Below are 20,105 nucleotides of genomic sequence, written 5' to 3'. Positions count from 1 at the left end.
TTGTGTCTTCTGGTTAAATATATACCAAGGTACTTAAATGTGGTTTGGGCCCATTTAAGGTCCTCTGGGAGCATCAGGGTCTCATCAATGGTGTCAGTACTGGAAAGAGGTAGGCCTTGGTCTTGTTAACCCGCAGTCCAGTCAGAGTGGCAAATCTGTCCAATAGGCATAGAGCCGCCTCCGACCTGGCCACCTCCTCACTCAGATAGACCAAAAGATCATCAGGGTAAAGAGAGAGATAATGTGCTGTCTTCCATTAAGGATCAACCCCATCTCATTCCCCCCTTGGCGAAACAAAGCCGCAAGCGGCTTCATTGCCAGTGCAAACAGTACAGGCGACAAAGGCATCCCTGTCGCGTGCCGCAGAAAATCCCTAACTGGAAAGACTGCCCCACCCATTTTGACTCTAGCAGTTGGATGAGAATATAGTATTTTATCCAATTTATTCCAGCCCTCCCCAATCCCATTCTCTCCATACATTCAAACAGGTAGCTCCAGCTAATCATGTCAAAAGCCTTTTCACGGTCTATTGACTATTGCGGCTTGCTCGTTCATCTTTTCTACTGGGTGGTATAGAATTAAGTGGAGTCTCCTCAGGTTGTAGGAGGTATTGCGAGAGTGAATGAACCTATGTGGATGAACCTATTCTGATCTTTGTGGATTAGCATGGGCATGTGCAGGAGCAGTCTCAGTGCCAGTACCTTACTTAGGATTTTAAAATCCATGTCGAACATGGATAACGGTCTGTAATCTTCTACCTGGGTCCCTTGGGTTGCTGACTTTGGAAGCGGGATCACTATGACGCTTTGCGTGGAGTCAGGAAGTCGTCCCAGTCTTGACGAGGTGGCATACAGGGCCTCCAAGCAGGGTGTCAGTTTGGAAGAAAAAATAGAATACAATTTGTCAGGGAGACCATCTGGGCCTGGTGTCTTCCCCATGGCCATTAATGCTATGGTTTGTTATCTCTATCAGTGTCACCGGACCTCCAAATGCTTCCTGGTGTTGTCTGCCTATCGTTATTAATGGTAAGGGTGCTAGGAACTCCTGACAACCATGCCTGGCCACCAGTAAGCTTCCCTTAGCCTTTCCTTTGTTTTAACAATGCCCATATGACTCGCATGAGCATGAGATAACAACTTTTACCATAACACATTTGAAGGAATCAGTCTTGTGCCTCTCAAGAGTAATCCATCCAGCATAGTAAGTTCATATTTAACTTGCCAATAACCTATCAATGCTTGATCACAGTCCTTTTTATCACACCAGCCATTGACAACCATCTCCAACACCTTCTTCAACACACCATCCTTCTCTAAAGCACTTCTCCATTCATCCTCAGAAATAACTCCTCCGCTAATAAGATAAACATCTACTCCATCGTCAAAGTCATCACCACCAAAATAATCACACTCTGGGATTTCCTCATTGGTCCCACCCAATCTGGACAGGCAATCTGCCAAAATATTAGTGGCACCTAGTAGATATGAGACAACATACTTAAATTCTTGCAAGGCAACCACCCATTTACGAATGTGGTGTGATACAAAATCAATGCCTTTCTTTTTAAAAAGTTCCTTTAAAGGTTTATGATCCATTAAAACCTCAAAATCACCTCCCCAAAGAAACTTTCTTAACTTTCAGATGGCCCAATATATGGCTAAAGCCTCTCTTTCCACAACTGAGTAATTAAACTCTGCACCCCTGAACGGCCTTGACATGAATAACACCATCTTTTCAGTTCCTTCAGGTTTTTTAAATAAGACCACCCCAAACCTTTTGAGCTTGCATCTGTCATCAAATATGATTTTCTCTTAGGGTCAAAACTGCTGAGATCCTGCGCTTTGTTGAGACACATTTTCAAACAATTAAACTCCCTCTCACAGTATTTTGACCACGTGAACTCAAACCCCTTCTTTAATAGATCCCTAATATGGCTTTTCGCACTTGCAAAATTTGGAACAAACTTGTGATAGAATTCTGCCATTCCCAAAAATTTTACAAGCTCTTCTTTATTTTCAGGTGTGAAATAGTCTCCACTAAATCAGACTTAGGTTTGATCACATTAGATGATATATGATGACCAAGATAATCAATTTCAGATTAATCAAACTTAAATTTGTCTCCTCGCAAGGTTAAACCGGCATCACTCATTTTTCTCAAGACTAAACTTAATCTGTGATCATGTTCTTAAGAGTTGGAACCTAATACTAATACGTCATCTTGATAGATCTTTACGCCTTTGACACCTTCAAGAATGTGTTCCATAACTCTCTGGAACACAGAGGCAGCCGAAATTAGTCCGAAGGGCATTCTCAAAAACGTAAAGGTGCCAAAAGGCGTTATAAATGCAGTTAAGTCTTGAGAAGAAGGATGTAGCCTCACCTGATGATAGGCCGAGGTCAAACCCAGAGAAGAAAAATGTTTTGCAACGGTAAGAGAGCATAACATCTCACTGATGTTTGGAAGTGGATAATGATCCACAACAACAGCTTTATTCAGCTCTCTGAGATGGGAGAAAGCCATTCGGTAGCTTCAACCTCCTCTATGATGTTGTTTGATTTGAGTTTATCAAGCTCAAGTTTCATTTTGTCTCTTACTGCAAAAGGACCCCTCAGGCCTTTGATGCCTTTGGCAGAGAACCAGGAATTATTTTGATATGATGCATGTAGTCTTTAAGACAACCTAGTTCTTTTTTAAAGACTTGTGCAAACAGGTCGACCCAGGATTTAGAATCTCTTCTAATTTGATTGACAGCAGGTAAATCTCCCAGGCACACAGAAGGTGTTCAGTTAGGATCTAAGAAAACATGTAGATCACGTTGATGAAACCAGCTCAACAAAGAATCGCCTTTCATCGATACATAAATCTTGCCAGGAATCACTCTGCTTTTATAATCAATGGTACCCCAGAACCAACGTAACAGATGTATTATTTCTCCCCCATAACCTCTTGGACGTATATCTGGTTTTAACAAATGTACCTTCTTAGAAAGAAATTGATCATAAAAGGTTCTGGTATCAAGGTAATCTTGCCCCCAGAATCAAAAAGCATCTTTACAGGAGCATCATTGATTAGAATCATATCAATTGGAGACTCACCCTCTGATTTCTTAATCTGACAGATATTAATCTCTTCAATATCATCTTCAAACAGATCTACCTCTCTAACATTTCTTTGACTTTTACCAGATCTGCAGCATCTAGTGAAATGACCTTTGCGTCCACAATTAGTACAGAATGCCTTCCACCCAGGACAATCTTTTGAATTTGCCATATGACCTGCATTTCCACATCTGAAACATTTTCCTTGAAAATGTTTCATAACACTGGATTGATTATCACTCTTACTTTTCTCAAGACTAAACTTAATCTGTGATCATGTTCTTTAGAGTTGGAACCTAACACTATTACATCATCTTGATAGATCTTTATGCCTTCGACACCTTCAAGAATGTGTTCCATAACTCTCTGGAACACAAAGGCAGCCAAAATTAGTCCGAGGGGCATTCTCAATAACTTAAAGGTGCCAAAAGGCGTTATAAATGCAGTTAAGTCTTGAGAAGAAGGATGTAGCCTCACCTGATGATAGGCCGAGGTCAAGTCCAGAGAAGAAAAATGTTTTGCAACGGTAAGAGAGCATAACATCTCACTGATGTTTGGAAGTGGATAATGATCCACAACAACGGCTTTATTCTGCTCTCTGAGATCCACACATAGCCAGGGCTGGACTGGCTACCGGGCAGTTGTGTGTACTGCCGACCTAGGGGCTAATTTCTCTGTGGTTGGGGCTTAATCGTTGATGGGGACCTGCGTGCGATTGACATAAAAAAAGCAAAGCGAATTTCGTTTTTCACACGCAGGTCCCCATCAACGAAATTAGCCCCCAGCACGGCAGCACACACAACTGCCCGGTAGCCAGTCCGGCCCTGCACATAGCCTGGCCTCTCCGTTGGCTTTACAAGCCATAACTATGGGAGAAAGCCATTCGGTAGCTTCAACCTCCTCTATGATGTTGTTTGCTTTGAGTTTATCAAGCTCAAGTTTCATTTTGTCCCTTACTGCAAAAGGAACCCGTCGGGCCTTTGATGCCTTAGGCAGAGAACCAGGAAATATTTTGATCTGATGCGTGTAATCTTTAAGACAACCTAGTTCTTTTTTAAAGACTTGTGGAAACAGTCGATTCAGGATTTAGAATCTCTTCTAATTTGATTGACAGCAGGTAAATCGCCAAGGCACACAGAAGGTGTTTGGTTAGGATCTAAGAAAACATGTAGATCACGTTGATGAAACCAGCTCAACAAAGAATCGCCTTTCATCGATACATAAATCTTGCCAGGAATCACTCTGCTTTTATAATCAATGGTACCCCAGAACCAACGTAACAGATGTATTATTTCTCCTCCATAACCTCTTAGACGTATATCTGGTTTTACCAAATGTACCTTCTTAGAAAGAAATTGATCATAAAAGGTTCTGGGTATCAAGGTAATCTTGCCCCAGAATCAAAAAGCATCTTTACAGGCGCATCATTGATTTGAATCATATCAATTGGAGACTCACCCTCTGATTTCTTAATCTGACAGATATTAATCTCTTCAATATCATCTTCAAACAGATCTACCTCTCTAACATTTCTTTGACTTTTACCAGATCTGCAGCATCTAGTGAAATGAACTTTGCGTCCACAATTAGTACAGAATGCCTTCCACCCAGGACAATCTTTTGAATTTGCCACATGACCTGCATTTCCACATCTGAAACATTTTCCTTGAAAATATTTCATAACACTGGATTGATTATCACTCTTACTCTTAAAATTTCTTGAAGTGCCAGGTTGAGATGGAGAAAGAATTACGCTCTTTTCTTTTTCTTTCTTATCATTACCGTCCCTGCTATTGCTCTCTTCATTACAGAAGAATTTTCTTTTTCGGCTTGAGATGTTTTGTGTATAGTTTCTAAACAAACTTTAGAGTGTTCATAAGTTTTTGCAATAGTAACCACTTCATGTAAAGAAGGATTGTCCTTTTGCCAGAGATTATCTCTTGCCTTGTCAACATTACAGTCCAACATCATATGGTCACGCAAACCTTCCTCTAAGGACGCACCAAAATTACACGTTGAGGCCAATTTTTGAAGTTCTGTAATATACTGTTCAACAGATTCTTCACTTTTTTGCATACACCTCCCGAAGTGGTACCTCTAAAGAACTGTGCTTAGTTTTGGTAATTAATGCAAGTCTAATTTCTTTATAGTAATATCATACTCATTAAGGTTGGCTAACTCATTATCAGGCAGATCTGGAAGATGTTCATAAACCTCTTGTCCCTCTGCCCCAAGACAATGCATTAACAAGGATGTTTTCTTTTCCGTACTAAGAGAGGTCCCACACACTCTTGCATAATTAAAGAAAACCTTTTTTCCACTTGAGCCAAGGAAGAGTAGGTTCGCCAGGAGATGGTAAGAAATAAATAGGTGCAGGAACATTTTGTATGGTGGATAAATGGAAATACTTGAATACAAGAACAAGAAGAAATACTTGAATACAAGAAAATCAGCTGTGTGACACAGCAATAGTGGAGTAACGAATAAATACTGTTTGTATATTTTATGCTTTGAGAACAACTAACAAATAATGCTAAAACAAACTGGACCCTCAGTAAAATGAATTTGTATACAATTACAAAGCTGTGTGTATCAGCAAAAGTTTTGATTGATACACTCTGACAGTTATTAATAGAAACAAGCTGAGTATCAGCCCTGCACAGAAGTTGAGATAAACTGACACACTATGGCACAAATGAAATTAGCTGTAAATGTGGTAGTATGCTGAGTGTGTCAGCGCTGTAGAAGAATTATGTTGACACACTTGTTGTTTCAGGATAGATGTGTGCTGTGTGTGTCAGCGACGTAGGTTAAATGAGATAATTTTGGCCATGTTATAAAATTCAGCTGACAGGCACATGAGTGTGTATAAAGACTCTCATAAAGAAATTTTTCAAGACGTTAGAGCAGGGCTCAAGTCCTAAAAAAAGATGTGGGGGGACTCTCCAATTTAGGTGGTATCACAGGAAGTGACATCACAACAGGAAGTGACATCACGACAGGAAGTGACATCACAACAGGAAGTGACATCACGGCAGGAAGTGACATCACGGCAGGAAGTGACATCACGGCAGGAAGTGACATCACATGTGAGGCAGATCTATCACTTGCACGTATTGCAAGATTTAACAATTGAAGCTGCTCAGTACTTAAGCCTGTGACTTAAGGTCCCTGTGTGGGGGAATTAACAGCCCAAATATGGATGAAGTTTGGCATACAACTACATTAGTCAAGCCATTAGTGCTGTAAGTGAGGCATACTAAAACATGGCACTATGAACAAAAGCAGAGTTTGTGCGTTGAAAAAACCCCAAAGAAAACCACATGCTAGAAACTACAATAGTGATTATCAAAACTATAAAATTTATTACGCTACCTAGAACACCACATTTAAATATACTGACAAGTGTAATACTCTGTGGGCATGAGAAAAAAAATACAAGGTGCACTCTGTACAGTTTCAGCCTGATACTCTGTACATCTGTTATTGCAGACATTATGGGACAAGTTATACTGCCACAGGATGTTTGACCATGGAAAATTTGGGAGACCGCTTATAGCATTGAAAACCATCAATTAAAAAACACCCATGCGTCTGCATATCTTTTATTGTGCTGGGCTGTAGGATCTACCTTTCTAGACTGAGTATCATCTGCATGGCGATGAGCACTCAACCACCTGCTGACATACGGCATTGGATTCCAAAGAGGCAGAGGAGGGCCCATGAGGTTTATGAACATTAATGAGGAAATTGTAACTTGAGTTACCCTCTGACTGATTTTTACTGGTTTGACCAATATTTTAATGTTTTGGTTGGTACAAAAAAAGGTAGGAAAAATCACCTAAATCTGTTTTTCCTCTAATCAGTACATATTTAAAATATAAACAGAAAACACTTTAACATGTGTCCCAGAGCTGCCTGAATGATCCATGACTGGTAGTTAAAGTAACAGACAGCAAAGCAAAGTCGACAAATACCATTCAAATGAAAAACCGCAGAAGTACACATTTTATTCTCATGGATCCTCTCTAATTAGTACAATACTTAATGGAAGTTCCCAAATCCTCCCTGTCGCAAACAGAAGGACCAGTATCATTTTATATGAGCTGTACATACACCACCTATGGCCTGCGTAAAGCTATGAGAACACAATAGCTATTCGAAGTGAGTTTGTGCAACAAATATCAATAGATTCGATTACAACAGAAATAAAAGTCAAAATTTAAAACAAAAGTGCAGTCGCAAAAGCACAGATAGAAACACAATTTAAATTTCATAATAGCACAATCAGCAAGGAACATAGCAGCATGTAATACAAAATACAAGAGGATGTTCCAAACTAGGCCTTCCCACCTGGTTAACCAGGTAGTTGCACATCGCTAGCGCAGATACATTTTTAACTCCAAATCCAAGCAACCATAAGGAATATTGAAACTGCAAAAACCACCAACCTATAGCAATCGGTCATTAAGATCCTATAGACCTCCATGTGCTTTTTAATGCTCAAGGTCAGAGGAGGAGGTGTAATTTCATCAATCTCCTTTTCATATCCAAGAACCTTTTTAAAGTAGCGAAATTCCGTGGTTAGGGCACCTTTACAACTGCATAAGATCTTCACAGACCCAAGCTCCCATTAGGCAGATTTAGAGTGGTAGGTGGAAATGGTAAAACACTATGACAAGTGCAGAACACACATGCACATCTGCAGAATGTTGCTCTAGAGCGATGGGTGACGAGGTGATGGTTCTTGGTCAGAGGCCCAGGGGCCTTCATTTAAAGCCTATTGCACAGTGCGCATGGTCTAAGAATATGCATTGAGTTGCCTGGGGCTATCGGGACCATGTGCAAAGCATAGCAAAGGTCCTGCCTTGCAACCGGAACCTGCTGTGCCTGGCTCAAGGCTGTTTACAAAAGGCTCTTTGGCCACAAGGAGAGGTGCATGGCTTGACTAGAAACTACTTGTAGACATATTCTGCTGCACATGGTCAAAGTTTGTGCACTTCTGCCTTTGTAGTCACAAGGACAAGCCACGCCAAGTGTCTCCTGATACTGAAGATGTGGGTTGCCAACTCCAAAAGGGAGAATTAGAAAAAACAAATAAAATAGTTAAGTCATCAAATGATTGTCCATTAAAATTCTAAGTTTGAACTTACATTCTCTGGCTGAAACTCACTGGTGGCACAAACTACAGACTAGCGAATACTGGTGATAAGCAGGAGAGATGAATTGGTCCAGACTTTCCTACAGTTCATTTTTTTATCATTTCAAAGACTTTGTTTAATCACCAAAGATCATAAAAGCATACATACAAAACAGATCACATACAAACAAGATCACGGGAAAAACGAGTCTTACAGAGGGCAGAAAGGCACAAAAACAAGGGAAAAACGAGTCTAACAAAGGCCAGATAGGCACACAAAACAAGGCAAAACCGAGTTGAACAGAGGGCAGAAAGGCACAAAAAACGAGTCTAACGGAGGGCAGAAAGGCACAAAAACAAGGGGAAAACGAGTCTAACAAAGGGCAGATAGGCACAAAAACAAGGGAAAAACGAGTCGAACAGAAAGGCACAAAAACAAGTCTAACGGAGGGCAGAAAGGCACAAAAACAAGGGGAAAACAAGGGAAAACGAGTCTAACAGAGGGCTGATAGGCACAAAAACAAGGGGAAAACGAGTCTAACAAAGGGCAGATAGGAACACAAAACAAGGCAAAAACGAGTCGAACAAAAGACAGAAAGGTACAAAAAAACGAGTGAAAAACGAGTGGCCATTAAATTTGCTTACACTTACCTTAAAAGTGAAACTGAAGCTGAAAATGGTTTCCTCGGTGACGGTGTAGGTCGAGGATGCAGGAAGGGAAGTGTCCAGCAGGTCAGGCAGCAGCAGCAGGCGAGGCCAGGCAGGGACTGAGGACCGCGTCGATATCCGGATCCGGTCAAAAGGAAAAGGAGCCAGAGCAACAAAAGCCCGAAAAATAAAGGGCATGGCGCACGAGGGCGGGACTGTTGAGGTGCAGAGACACCCACCCAGTGACGTTTGCTATGACCACTGATTGGCCACAGACGTCCCTGCTCCACTGGTAGGTCCAAGTACCCTCGCACCCCCAAGGTTAAGAAGGGGTGGGGCGGGTTGCATGAGCTGCGATAGAGGTGGGCGGTGGGAGTGGTGATAAGTCCCAGGCTTCACTCGGAAATGGTGCTTTGGTCGGTGCGCTCTGTATCGCATTCTGAAGGAGCAGGCCAGCGCAGGGTGGACGGCGTTACGGCGTTTTAATAAGTAAGCAGGGGGGACGGCATCCCCCCTGGAAAATAAGTGGGGGGACGCCGTCTACTCGCGTGGTACCCCGACTCGAGCCCTGCGTTCGAGAAATCAATCATCTGTGTGTGTCAGCGCTCAAACATTTTTCCGAGATGCACACGCTTATGGGGATTGACTCCCGTTGCTTCAATTACGGAAAAATGTTTACTTAAGATGGCCGCCACGTCGCAGCACAACGCGATGACGTCACTGGAGAGTGACCGTACCGAGTGGAAACCAGAAAACCTTGAATAAATTCCATCTTCCCCTCTTGAGCAAATTGTAAGATCCATGGTAATTTTTTTTATTTCACTTCCCTCCTTTTTCTTCATTACCCCAGGAGAGCACCTTGAAATATATGCCTTCAGGATGTGTGCTGCACAAACCTTCTTGTGCTTGATTTAATAAACTATAATGTTTCATGTATAATAATAACCTAGGACACATAGAGAATGCACATGGCAACAGACATACCTCTTTATTCACTAAAGGCATTTTTGTTGGGTCAGAAAAGGCATTAATGTTTCATGTTTGAGAATTATCAATTTTAATTAACGCCTTTCAATGCAGTCATATAATCTGATGCACTAAGGTGAAACACTTCTGCATGTTAAAGATTCTGCCTGCTAATGAAATATATTTTTTTGAGTTTTGAAGAGTCTTCATCATACTTTTACATGTTTGTTGCACGTCTTTAAAAGTTAAGGTGTTTCTAAAGATAAGTTGTGCAAGACAACTTTGCTTCTTTTTCTTCCATCAATGTCTAAAAAATACCTGCCCTTTTGAAACCTTTCTGAATGGCATTGCTAAGTGATGTAAACAGCAGCCCAAGGGGCAGCTTGTAGAGGCCAGGAGGGTTACAAATGCCCCTATGGCAGCACTTTGAGGGTTGCTGACCTAGAAGATGGTACATGTTTCGAAATTCAACTCAGTCTCTCAAGTCTCTGCCTCATTCTATGCTTAAGTTCTACCATACAACTTTGCTGCAAAACAATTGGACCTCATCTCTGACCTTCATGCATGGTACTCGATGATTCGAACTTAGGGGCTGACTATGAATTTGGCGGTCTTTTGGACCGCCAAACCCACAATGGTGGTGCGGCTTCTGCCGCACCTGTGGTCAGACCGCTATATTCCGAGTTAGTCAGTTGGACCGCCATAAGACCACTGCTACCACCAGGGATCCGGGATCCCTGGCTGTCTGAGGCTGACAATATGCTGGCAGTGCCGCTGTGGCACCGCCAAGCATCTTATGAGTTTCCTCATGCCACAGTTTTCGTGGTGGTGAGCCCACCATGAAAAGTGTGGCAGTGAGGACACCTGTTGCCTCAGGGCCAGGGAATACATGCCGGGGGTCACATGTTGTTCCCCTATGTATGCATGCACCCCAGTTCCTGCATGGCACGGACTTAACGGGCCATGCGGTGCAGGAATGTGCTGTGGCGCTCACATTAAGCCTCAGATATGATCCTGTGAGAGCTATATATTGTTTGAGGGAGGAGATTTTGGGAAGCAATATGTGCAGGCTAACATATCCTCAATGGACTAAGCCTGCTGTAGACAGGGCACACTCGTGTGCAGCACACACCCAGGTTCAAATGGACGCCTCCTGTCACCCAGTGTCAGTAAACCAAACACACACACTGATCCTCCTTACATGATGACGCCAAGAGACCCGGGTATGGACCTTAGATACCTAATAGGCAATCTCCCAAGGGCAATAAAGATACCAAGTCTTGTACCCTTGCAATGTTAATCTGATCCACACCTGTCACTGAATTATTTATAATTGATGATCCTGTAGACAATCTCACCTCGAATGGGTTCATTTTGGATGTCCTCCCTCCAAGCCATTAGAGCCCTGCCAAGCAGAAAGGCAAAACAATGAAACACTTTCAAAGGACTCACATAATTGTCACATTCACTGAGGGAAAATACAAGAGCAGCTACAAAAACTAACAGGATAAGATATTGCAACATTCTCAATTATGCTTAGGGCTGCAATACGTTATTTTATTTAAACATCTCTGACCTTTAGAGTGTATTGAAATAATCACACTCCTTAACCCCCCATTCCCCCCACCAGAGATTCACTCTTTTTTATGCAATTTTCATCAGTTTGTTTAAGCCTAACTCTAAACATCTGGGTCCAGATTTCCTCATGCTTTGCACCAGATTTGCATTCATTTTGCAGCACAGATACACAGCAGAAAAAGCGGTAAAGGATAGATTTCTACCGCAAGGCTCCTCTTCCAACACAAAAACTATTTTTACAGATTGCACACACCCTTTTTCACTAGCATACAGAGACATGAAAACAGCACCATATTTTAGTGGATAAGGAGCTGTTCTGCTGTCTCCCTTGCACGCAATTTTTCATTAATCTAGGCCTAAGATTTAACATCAATCATACCCCATGATGGTTATTCTGAGAGCATTTCAAATGCGCATTCAAGTTTCTCGGCCACCCTCTGTTTATTTTCCCTCTCCTTCACACTGACTAACATTCTGCTAAACAGCACTACGCAGTTTTTACCAAAACATTTCTACATACATTGTTTAATGTCGTCTACAGTTGCGGGCCAATGCTCTGAAACTTTGGATGCAGAAGCAATTACCATGTAAATATTTTTTGTAATGTAATAAAGAAGCAGTTAGAAAGTAAATCCGATTTATAAAAAAAGTAAGTTTAATGATTTTAATGACTGGCTAATTAGGGGAATAACTGACAAAATGTATTCATAATAGGATGTAATTACCATGCTTGCTACTCCACTTACTTGAGTATCTCATTATTTTACAAGATGGTCCCTTGTTCCTTTCTCCTGAGCTGCCAGCAACCAGAAGCTTAGCAAACACTTGCATGCAAATGTAACCTCTAGACATATAATGAATATGTTAAAGCAAATGGCTTTTTTTTATAGCTGAAACAGAACTGCATTCGAAAGAATGGAAATGTGATTTATGATGTTGTTGCATTTCTTTGCCACTAAAAGTTTATATTCTCAAGTACATTGCAATAGAACATGTACAGCATGCGAGGGCTCAATTAAAACTTCCTGCCATATACTCGGTGCTTATTTTCTAAAAGAATACATGCTGGGACCCTAAGTTGTATAGAGAAGGCAGCACCCGGAGCTATTGAAGGTCCCTGCCTCTTTACCTGGTTCTTGTTGGTCCCTGGTTTTCTCCCTTTGTCGTAGTTGTTCCATCTTTCTCCTCCCTCTTTGTGAGAAACTGGGTTGTTGGTTGAGGGGTGTGTGTGATTTTCTCAATCAACAGCCACAATTCTTATCAGGGTGAACCTCAAAAACTAATTAACCAGGGCTTAAGCATGGGGTAGCTTTGCACAAAAGCAGCCAGGCTAACTTAGAGGTGATGTGTAAAATATTTATAAATCACCGTATTAGCAATAAAGTGAAGACACAACACAAGAAAACCCACACACTAATTTAGAAAAACAGAGTAAATTTGATAAATTGACACCCAAAACATCAATTAGTAGAACCAGAGATATACAATATCATAGTTTAAGGTAAGTGTAGCGCCTAAAAGCAGAAAGTGCAACTCACAGTTATCTGGTTGTGCATGGCCGGTGGCAAGTCACAAGTTCAGACCGACCACAATGGGATGGAGTCTCGATACATGGTTCAGGCTAGTCCCACTGAAAAAGTTACCTTCCTAAAGTCAGATGCAAAAAGTCCAGTTCATGCTGGAAGAGGCCGTGAGGAGCAGGTAAAGCATTGCAGGTGGTCATTGCTGCACCATGAAGAGCAGGATAGGTGTCACAGACAATTGTCACTGAAACAGGAGATCTTCTCAGGTGTCACAGATGGTCACTGCTGTAACATTGTGTGGGCAGCAGTGTCCCCATATGCTGAGCCTAAAAATCAGTAATCAAAACTAAACAAGTTAAGTATATATAGGGGATTGTACATGTATTATAGTTAAGAGTAAGTATTTTATTCTTCTGGTGTTTCCTATTCTGGTGTTATAGTAACATCCAGGATTGGATCATTTTCAATCAACAGGGGTATATGTCTATCATGTTAGTCGACTTCAGGAATAATTGGGTGTCTTACTGGTGGTGCGAGCCCCCTATATTTATAGGGATGATGGAAAGAGGGACTAGATGTGTGGGTCAAAATATGGAGGTGGAGGATGTATTTGGAGATGGTGATGGGTTAAAAGGGGTCGTTATCATGTATCACCAGCCAAACACTGACAGGAGCAACTACATTGCCCACAATTCTTTGACTGGCGCTGCCCAGTGACGGCAGAACAGCGGCGCCTCTCCCCTGCCAAAAGCGATCCCGCCACACGCAACGCTGGGACGCGCTCCAACTACTTTCTGCCTACATTGACTCTGCCATGAGGCCCACGGGCTGCACCCGGGCAAAGCCCGGGCCAAGGGCATGCCCGTCTGTGCCCGTCGACACGTGTGGCCAGAGGAGGCCGGGCTGGGCCACCCCTCTAAACACCTGTAATGAACTCGGACTGGGTATCCAAAAGGTATTGAAGCTGTATTGTTGGGGAAAGGTTGCTAATTGTACTGCTGCTGATTTAGGTTTGCATCACTTTGGGCTATAAGTTAAGTCAGTATATTTAAGGATAGAGTACTATTCATCTCTCACAAATTAATACAACATGGCCAGAAGACGAGCCACAAAAACCTTGTACTAGGATAGATACATATCTAGTAAAAGCAGTCAGTGCCTTATATGAGGAAACTGACCGCACTGAGAGGCTTCTATCTAGGGGATCTAGTTTTTCTTGTGGAGACCAGGCTAGTCAAGAGTGTACTTTGGCCAGAGAAGATGGTCAGAGTATATCCTTGTTAGGTGTCACTTTAGAAGATGACATCAGTATAGCTGTTAGTATGACCAACAATAATGACAACCACTTTTGTATCTCTAATACACCTACTTTATCTATACTGGCCAACTCTTCCCCCCATTCCCCCTCCTCCCCAGTAAAAACAGGCGAAGAAAGATAAAAGAGTCACTGCACGGGGGGTCCAGGAAACACAAGTAATAAACAGGGTTCAGATGTGCCCCATAATATATTAACTCTAGAAGCCATTTCTGACAAGTTAATTGAGCTACTTAGGCCATTTCATGATAGGTTAGATAACCTAGCCAAGGAAGTCCACAAGTTGCATGGAACACTTGATAAAATCAATGCAAGAACACAACAAGACAGTCAAAGGGCAGTTGCAAATAATGAGGTTACCACATTGGACCCTACTAGCAAAAGAATTTCAATTGTACCTAAAACAAATATTCATCAACCAGAGAGTCCACCCATGGAAATCCCAGGCACCAGGGGAAAATAAAAAGAACAAGCTATGCCAACAAGAGGAATGTCAACAACTGTTCCCAAAAGGGAGAAGTTAACCCCAGGGACCAGCAAGAATCTAGCAACACCAATTACTAAACCAGGTCATCTAGACCCAAGTCCCCCATTACAAATAAGGCACCTTCATTTATTAATTTACCACCTGAATGTGGTGCTTATGTAGTGGTCCTTGTTAATGTGCCTAAATTACTGAAAGACCAAATGGAAAATCATGAAATGCTCAAGAATAAAACTATACATTGGCTATATAACAACTGTGACTTTCCAATGGGCAGGGCAAACCAGATTTTGCTAACTCCAAGGGCGGGATGGATCGGTCCCCTCAAGAAAAGTTTTGAAGGAGATTGCATAAGTGTTAATTTCAGGACCCCAGGGTGGGCACGGAACACTCTTGTGAGTGCCTCGTCTCCATCACACTGGGAATATAATACGACTCTCATGCCTTTAGGATATTTTTACAGACATCTGATGACGATCAACAATTAAGACAGCCGTAACCACTTTTCTAATTTCAATAAAATGCTACGGCCACCAATATCACCACCCTGTATTACTGTCCCAATATACAACAGATTTCAAGCATTAAGTTCTTTAGAAGATAATGATTGACTCACAATAGCATATGGAACATTTCAGAAACATAATCTAAATGGGACTTTGTATATGGATGTTGATGAATTAGTTGCAGATCACCCTTCTTATCATTTACCGGTTAAGTCACCGTTTCCTTCAATGTCACAAGAATGTAGGACAACCCATCTAGAATTGGCAACAACCACCGTAAGAGAAATAAAAGATAGATCTCCAGGGGAGCTAGCAGACATCCCCACAATTGTAGCTGGGGAAATAACTGATATATCCCCTATGGAGACCTCAGGTACCCCTATATGTAAGTCTGCTAATAGTAATATAAATGAAGGTTAAACCCTCGTAACATGGAATATTGCAGGCCTCAGAAAGAAATAAGATACACCATTCTGGAGGGATTTTCTTACCTCAAATTATGATATAATTTGTTTGCAGGAAACTTGGTGCAGAGAACCGATTTTTGTAGAGGGTTATACTTCGCATTGGTTACCAGCAGCCGACTCTGCGGCAGGTAGAGCAAAAGGGAGCCTTTTGATTCTCATCTCTAATAAACTGAATGCATGCAAAATTAAACGTTGTATAGCAGTTGACATGTATAGCCAAATAAGGAGGCTCCACTTTCACAAGGGTTAAGATTTGGTTTTAGTAAACTATTATAACAACATGTTTGATAATAGACGGGGATCTGTTGTCTACACATTGGAAAAAGAAATGGATAGGGTGATGGAATTGAACAGCAAGGTAGCTATCATCCTCTGGGTTGGCGATTTTAACATCCTGGCATGTCCGCTAGCACAAACTAGGATTTGTGGGTTTAGGAAGGGCAAAAACATTGACAATAACGATGACCATATGCATTTCCCACATTGTGAATATGGTACAGCCTTAAACACACTAATAGCAAAATTTTATCTTGAACTATTAAGCTGTACTAAGACTGGGGGAAATATAAAATGCCCAACTTTTACTGGTAGGAATGCCGCTACTAATATTGAATATATATTGATCTCATGTAACAGCGATTTCTCAAACTTGTGGATTACAGAGCAGGCCGTAAGTGACCACAATAGTATTTCCTTATCACTTCTATGCTGGGGGAATAAATCCAACATTGCCCCTATAAGACCAAACGGCATGAGGATAAAATGGGCTGGTGTCGACCCGCCAAATATACAAAGTGATGCTGTAATAAAATGTAGAAGGGAAATCGATTATTGTCTCGGCGACGAGGCCAATTCCAATTCATTGCTTTTTTAAAGATAAACAATACTATAGAAGGTCTACTAACCATAGAGTAAAAAAACAGGAGCATGTTGGATGGTTTGACCATAACTATACCCAAGCTCTATATAGCCTGAAACAGACACTTGGTACAAAGCCTCGAGATACAGATCATGTGCAAGAACAACGTCTTAACTTTAAGCTAATTATTAAGACTAGAAAAAGAAAACTTACTGACGCATGGGACCAACTTAGCCTAGCAGTAGTTACCAATAACAGTAAATTGTTTTGGGAGACAATAAATTGTCCTTTTTTAAAGGACGATTGCATTCCAGAATTAACTTCATTTGTAAACAGCAATGCCTGGGTCGAACATTTTACAAATATTTTTAATCCAGATAGGGATGTTTTAGGTTCACTGACAACTAATGATTCTATGTGGCCTATATTACCTCTGTTAATAAATGATGAAGAGGTGTATGAGAGGCTGGCCAATAGCAAGGGAGGCAAAGCCCCAGGCCCTGACGGGGTGCCGATTGATTTGTACAAAAGTGAAATTAATTTATGGGCCCCGATTTTAGCCAGGATTTTTAATGCTGCTGTGGTGGACCAATTCCCATCATCTTGGGGCCATTCACTAATTAGACCATTATTTAAAAAAGGCTCAAAATCGGAAGCATGTTTCATCGTCCAATATCACTGTTGGACTCGTCTGTTAAGGTTATGAGCAGGATTTTGCGAAACAGGCTTGAGACTTGGGCCTCAGATAATATCCTCTCACAAGTACAATACGAGTTCAGAAAGGGATTAGGAACACTGGAACAGTGTGTCAACCTTGATCTTCTGATTAGTAAATATACACTAGCTAAAGGGGGGAATATGTTTTTATGTTTTGCTGACTTGAGTAGCGCATTTGATCTTGTAGACCACTCAATTTTATGGTCTACATTACTTGATGCTGGTGCCCCAAATGAAATTGTTTATTTCTTAGCAAGAGTTTATGGGAGACTATCAAGTAGAGTAGGCTACTGTGCCACTGGAGAATGTACCCCTTTTTTAATGTAAAAGAGGCATCCGACAGGGCTATGTTTTAGCCCCATTATTGTTTTCATTATTTATTAATCAAGTTGACACAACATTAAGATGGATACCTGCGGATGCCCGATTGATAGATGACAAGGCGGTTCCTATTTTACTATATGCAGACAATGCTGTTTTATTATCACGCACTCCGATTGGACTCCAGCGGCTTATTAATAATGTTATACTGTTTATCAAGGTGAGAAAACTTTTAATTAACAAGTCCAAAACATTTGTTATGACGTGTGGGAAAAATGATAAATCAACTAGGACTTTTTATAGGATGTATGACGTTATAACGCATACTTTTACTCCGCAGACCATTACAACGCGACTTTTACACCGCATACCGTTACAACGCATAGCGCCTTGGGGCGCTGGATAGTGGTAAGTATAATTTACTATTTTAACTCCAGTCCCCGTGGACCCTAGGGAAGGTGTTGGATAGTAAATTATACTTATTACCTATCCTAGAGCGCCCCCCAGCGCAATGCGTTGTAATGGTATGCGGAGTAATGGTCGCGTTGTAATGTGTCTGCGGAGTAAAAGATCCGTTGTAACGGGTGTATACCCTTTTTATATAGAGAACACTAAAATGCAATCGGCCAAAAAACGTTTTGTTACCTGTGTATAACATTTGCGTTACAAGATGTGCGTTACAAGATGGGTAGGAATACTAACAGTATTTTTAGATTTTCTGAAAAATTGGGGGATCGTCGGGTAAAAGATATGGTGGCCATTCACAATGCCAGGTGTGTGTCCTCCACACTCTACGGGGCAGGAGTTTGGGGACTTAAATGTTTGCTGAGTGTGCCAACATCGGCTTCTATGGAATTGGTACACCAAGAAGTGGGAATCACATATATCTCGGACCTAGTTGCTCTATGCCCCCTTTTATTGTGGAGATCTATTTGGTCTAAGGAAGAAACGCTATTTACTCAATCAATTATCAAAGACTGTTTGAAGTTGAAATACTGTTTTGTATTCCCTGGCTAAGCTTTATCCATCATTGGTATAGTCTACTGTTTAATTGCACCCTTCAGGTAGAGCCCGAGTATGCGGCCTCCATTGCTAAGAATGAGCTTAAAACAACCTTTTTAGCATATAAAAGGGAGATTCGAAAGAGAACAATTAGGGAGCAACCTAACCTCGTATTTTATCAGCAACTAAACCTTAAAAATGGCTTTCAGGTATATTTGACCGAAGTGACTAGAATTTCTCACCGCTTTGTATTGACACGCTTAAGGTTAGGGATTGTTCACCATCTTGTGGCTTTTCTAACTATGAAAAGAAGTTCTACTTCTGTTTGCCCATGTGATAATATATCCTCCCAAAGCTGTTTTCACTTTTTACTGTTCTGTAAATTTTACTCTTTTTAAGGAAGTTTTATTTAAAACCTATCTTTTTAAATATAATGTAAGATCAACTAAAAATGCCATGAAGTTATTGTTTTCCCTGGAAGGTTCAGACGTATGCTTTTATGCTGCATCTAATATATTAAAATGTATTGCTGCTAGGAAATCTATTAACTTTTGAGTTTGAACATTCATATGCCATGATCTAAACAACCAGAAAGCACGTAAGCACCTTATGTGATTAACTTGGGTCGTACGTACTGGTTGTAATATTTAATTCCGTATTAGTGGCACATTGTACCTTTGCAAATTTGCACAGAATGTAAAATTGCACATGTCCTTTCCTTGTTACCCATGCTGCTAAGTAAATATTTGAGTTTTTAAAGTAGGCCGTTAATATTAGATTTTGTATTTTAACAAGATGCTTATATGGTTGTTATTGACAAACCGCTTAAACCTTTTTTTTCTACTGCCATGTACCGGACAATCAGCTTTGTTCACAAAGCACATGATTCCCTATCAAACAACGGCACAATTTAAGAAAATTATTAATTGTTGTAGTCTGCCAGAGAATAACATTTCTATCTGTCCTTCTTAAAAATTTAAAATGCATGGGTTATGGTGCCATCTGCTGGTGCACGTAAAGTCTACAATGGTGTCATTTAGATAAGTAAATGTTTTTGCTAGAAAGTCAGACGCCCGATTTGTATTATTTCTACGCAACAATAGTTTTTCTACCCTCCTTTGACCTCAATGTCGTTTATTGGTACTTCCTGTCAGCAGATTAAGAAGATTCAGCTCTACGGGACTATTGTCAGTAGCCCCGAGATTCCATTGGCTCTCTTAGCTACTTTTAAAGTGAAGGAGCCTCATGGGCATACGTTACGTTCTCCCTTGTGTCCACCCCGTGTAACATTGACACTGACATTTTCATAGCTCATACTTCCTTCCTTAGTCCTTCGGGACCCAAAGCGCATGGCAACTACTCCCGGCCTGCCTTTTCTGTACTTCCTCAGCTCCGATTCTGTACCTCAACTCACACGAGCCTTGCCTGGGAAGCTTCAGCTTCCTTCACATGCCGTTTCACTGGGGTAGTTCCGTTAA

General features: G+C 41.2%; 1 long non-coding RNA gene across 1 annotated transcript in view; it reads right to left on the bottom strand.

Annotated features, from left to right (window-relative positions):
* Positions 1–9,160, bottom strand: part of LOC144819288 (uncharacterized) — a 490,913-nt gene extending 481,753 nt beyond the window's left edge. The window contains exon 1 of the long non-coding RNA XR_013607263.1: positions 8,893–9,160. This is a non-coding gene — a long non-coding RNA (uncharacterized LOC144819288). The remainder of the gene's footprint in view (positions 1–8,892) is intronic.
* Between the last annotated feature and the right edge of the window lie 10,945 nt (positions 9,161–20,105).

This window comes from Lissotriton helveticus, chromosome 2_1 (genome assembly GCF_964261635.1).
Source record: "Lissotriton helveticus chromosome 2_1, aLisHel1.1, whole genome shotgun sequence".
Lineage (NCBI taxonomy): Eukaryota > Metazoa > Chordata > Amphibia > Caudata > Salamandridae > Lissotriton > Lissotriton helveticus.
The sequence above is the reverse complement of the archived record's forward strand: the minus strand, read 5'-3'. Positions and strand labels throughout refer to the sequence as shown.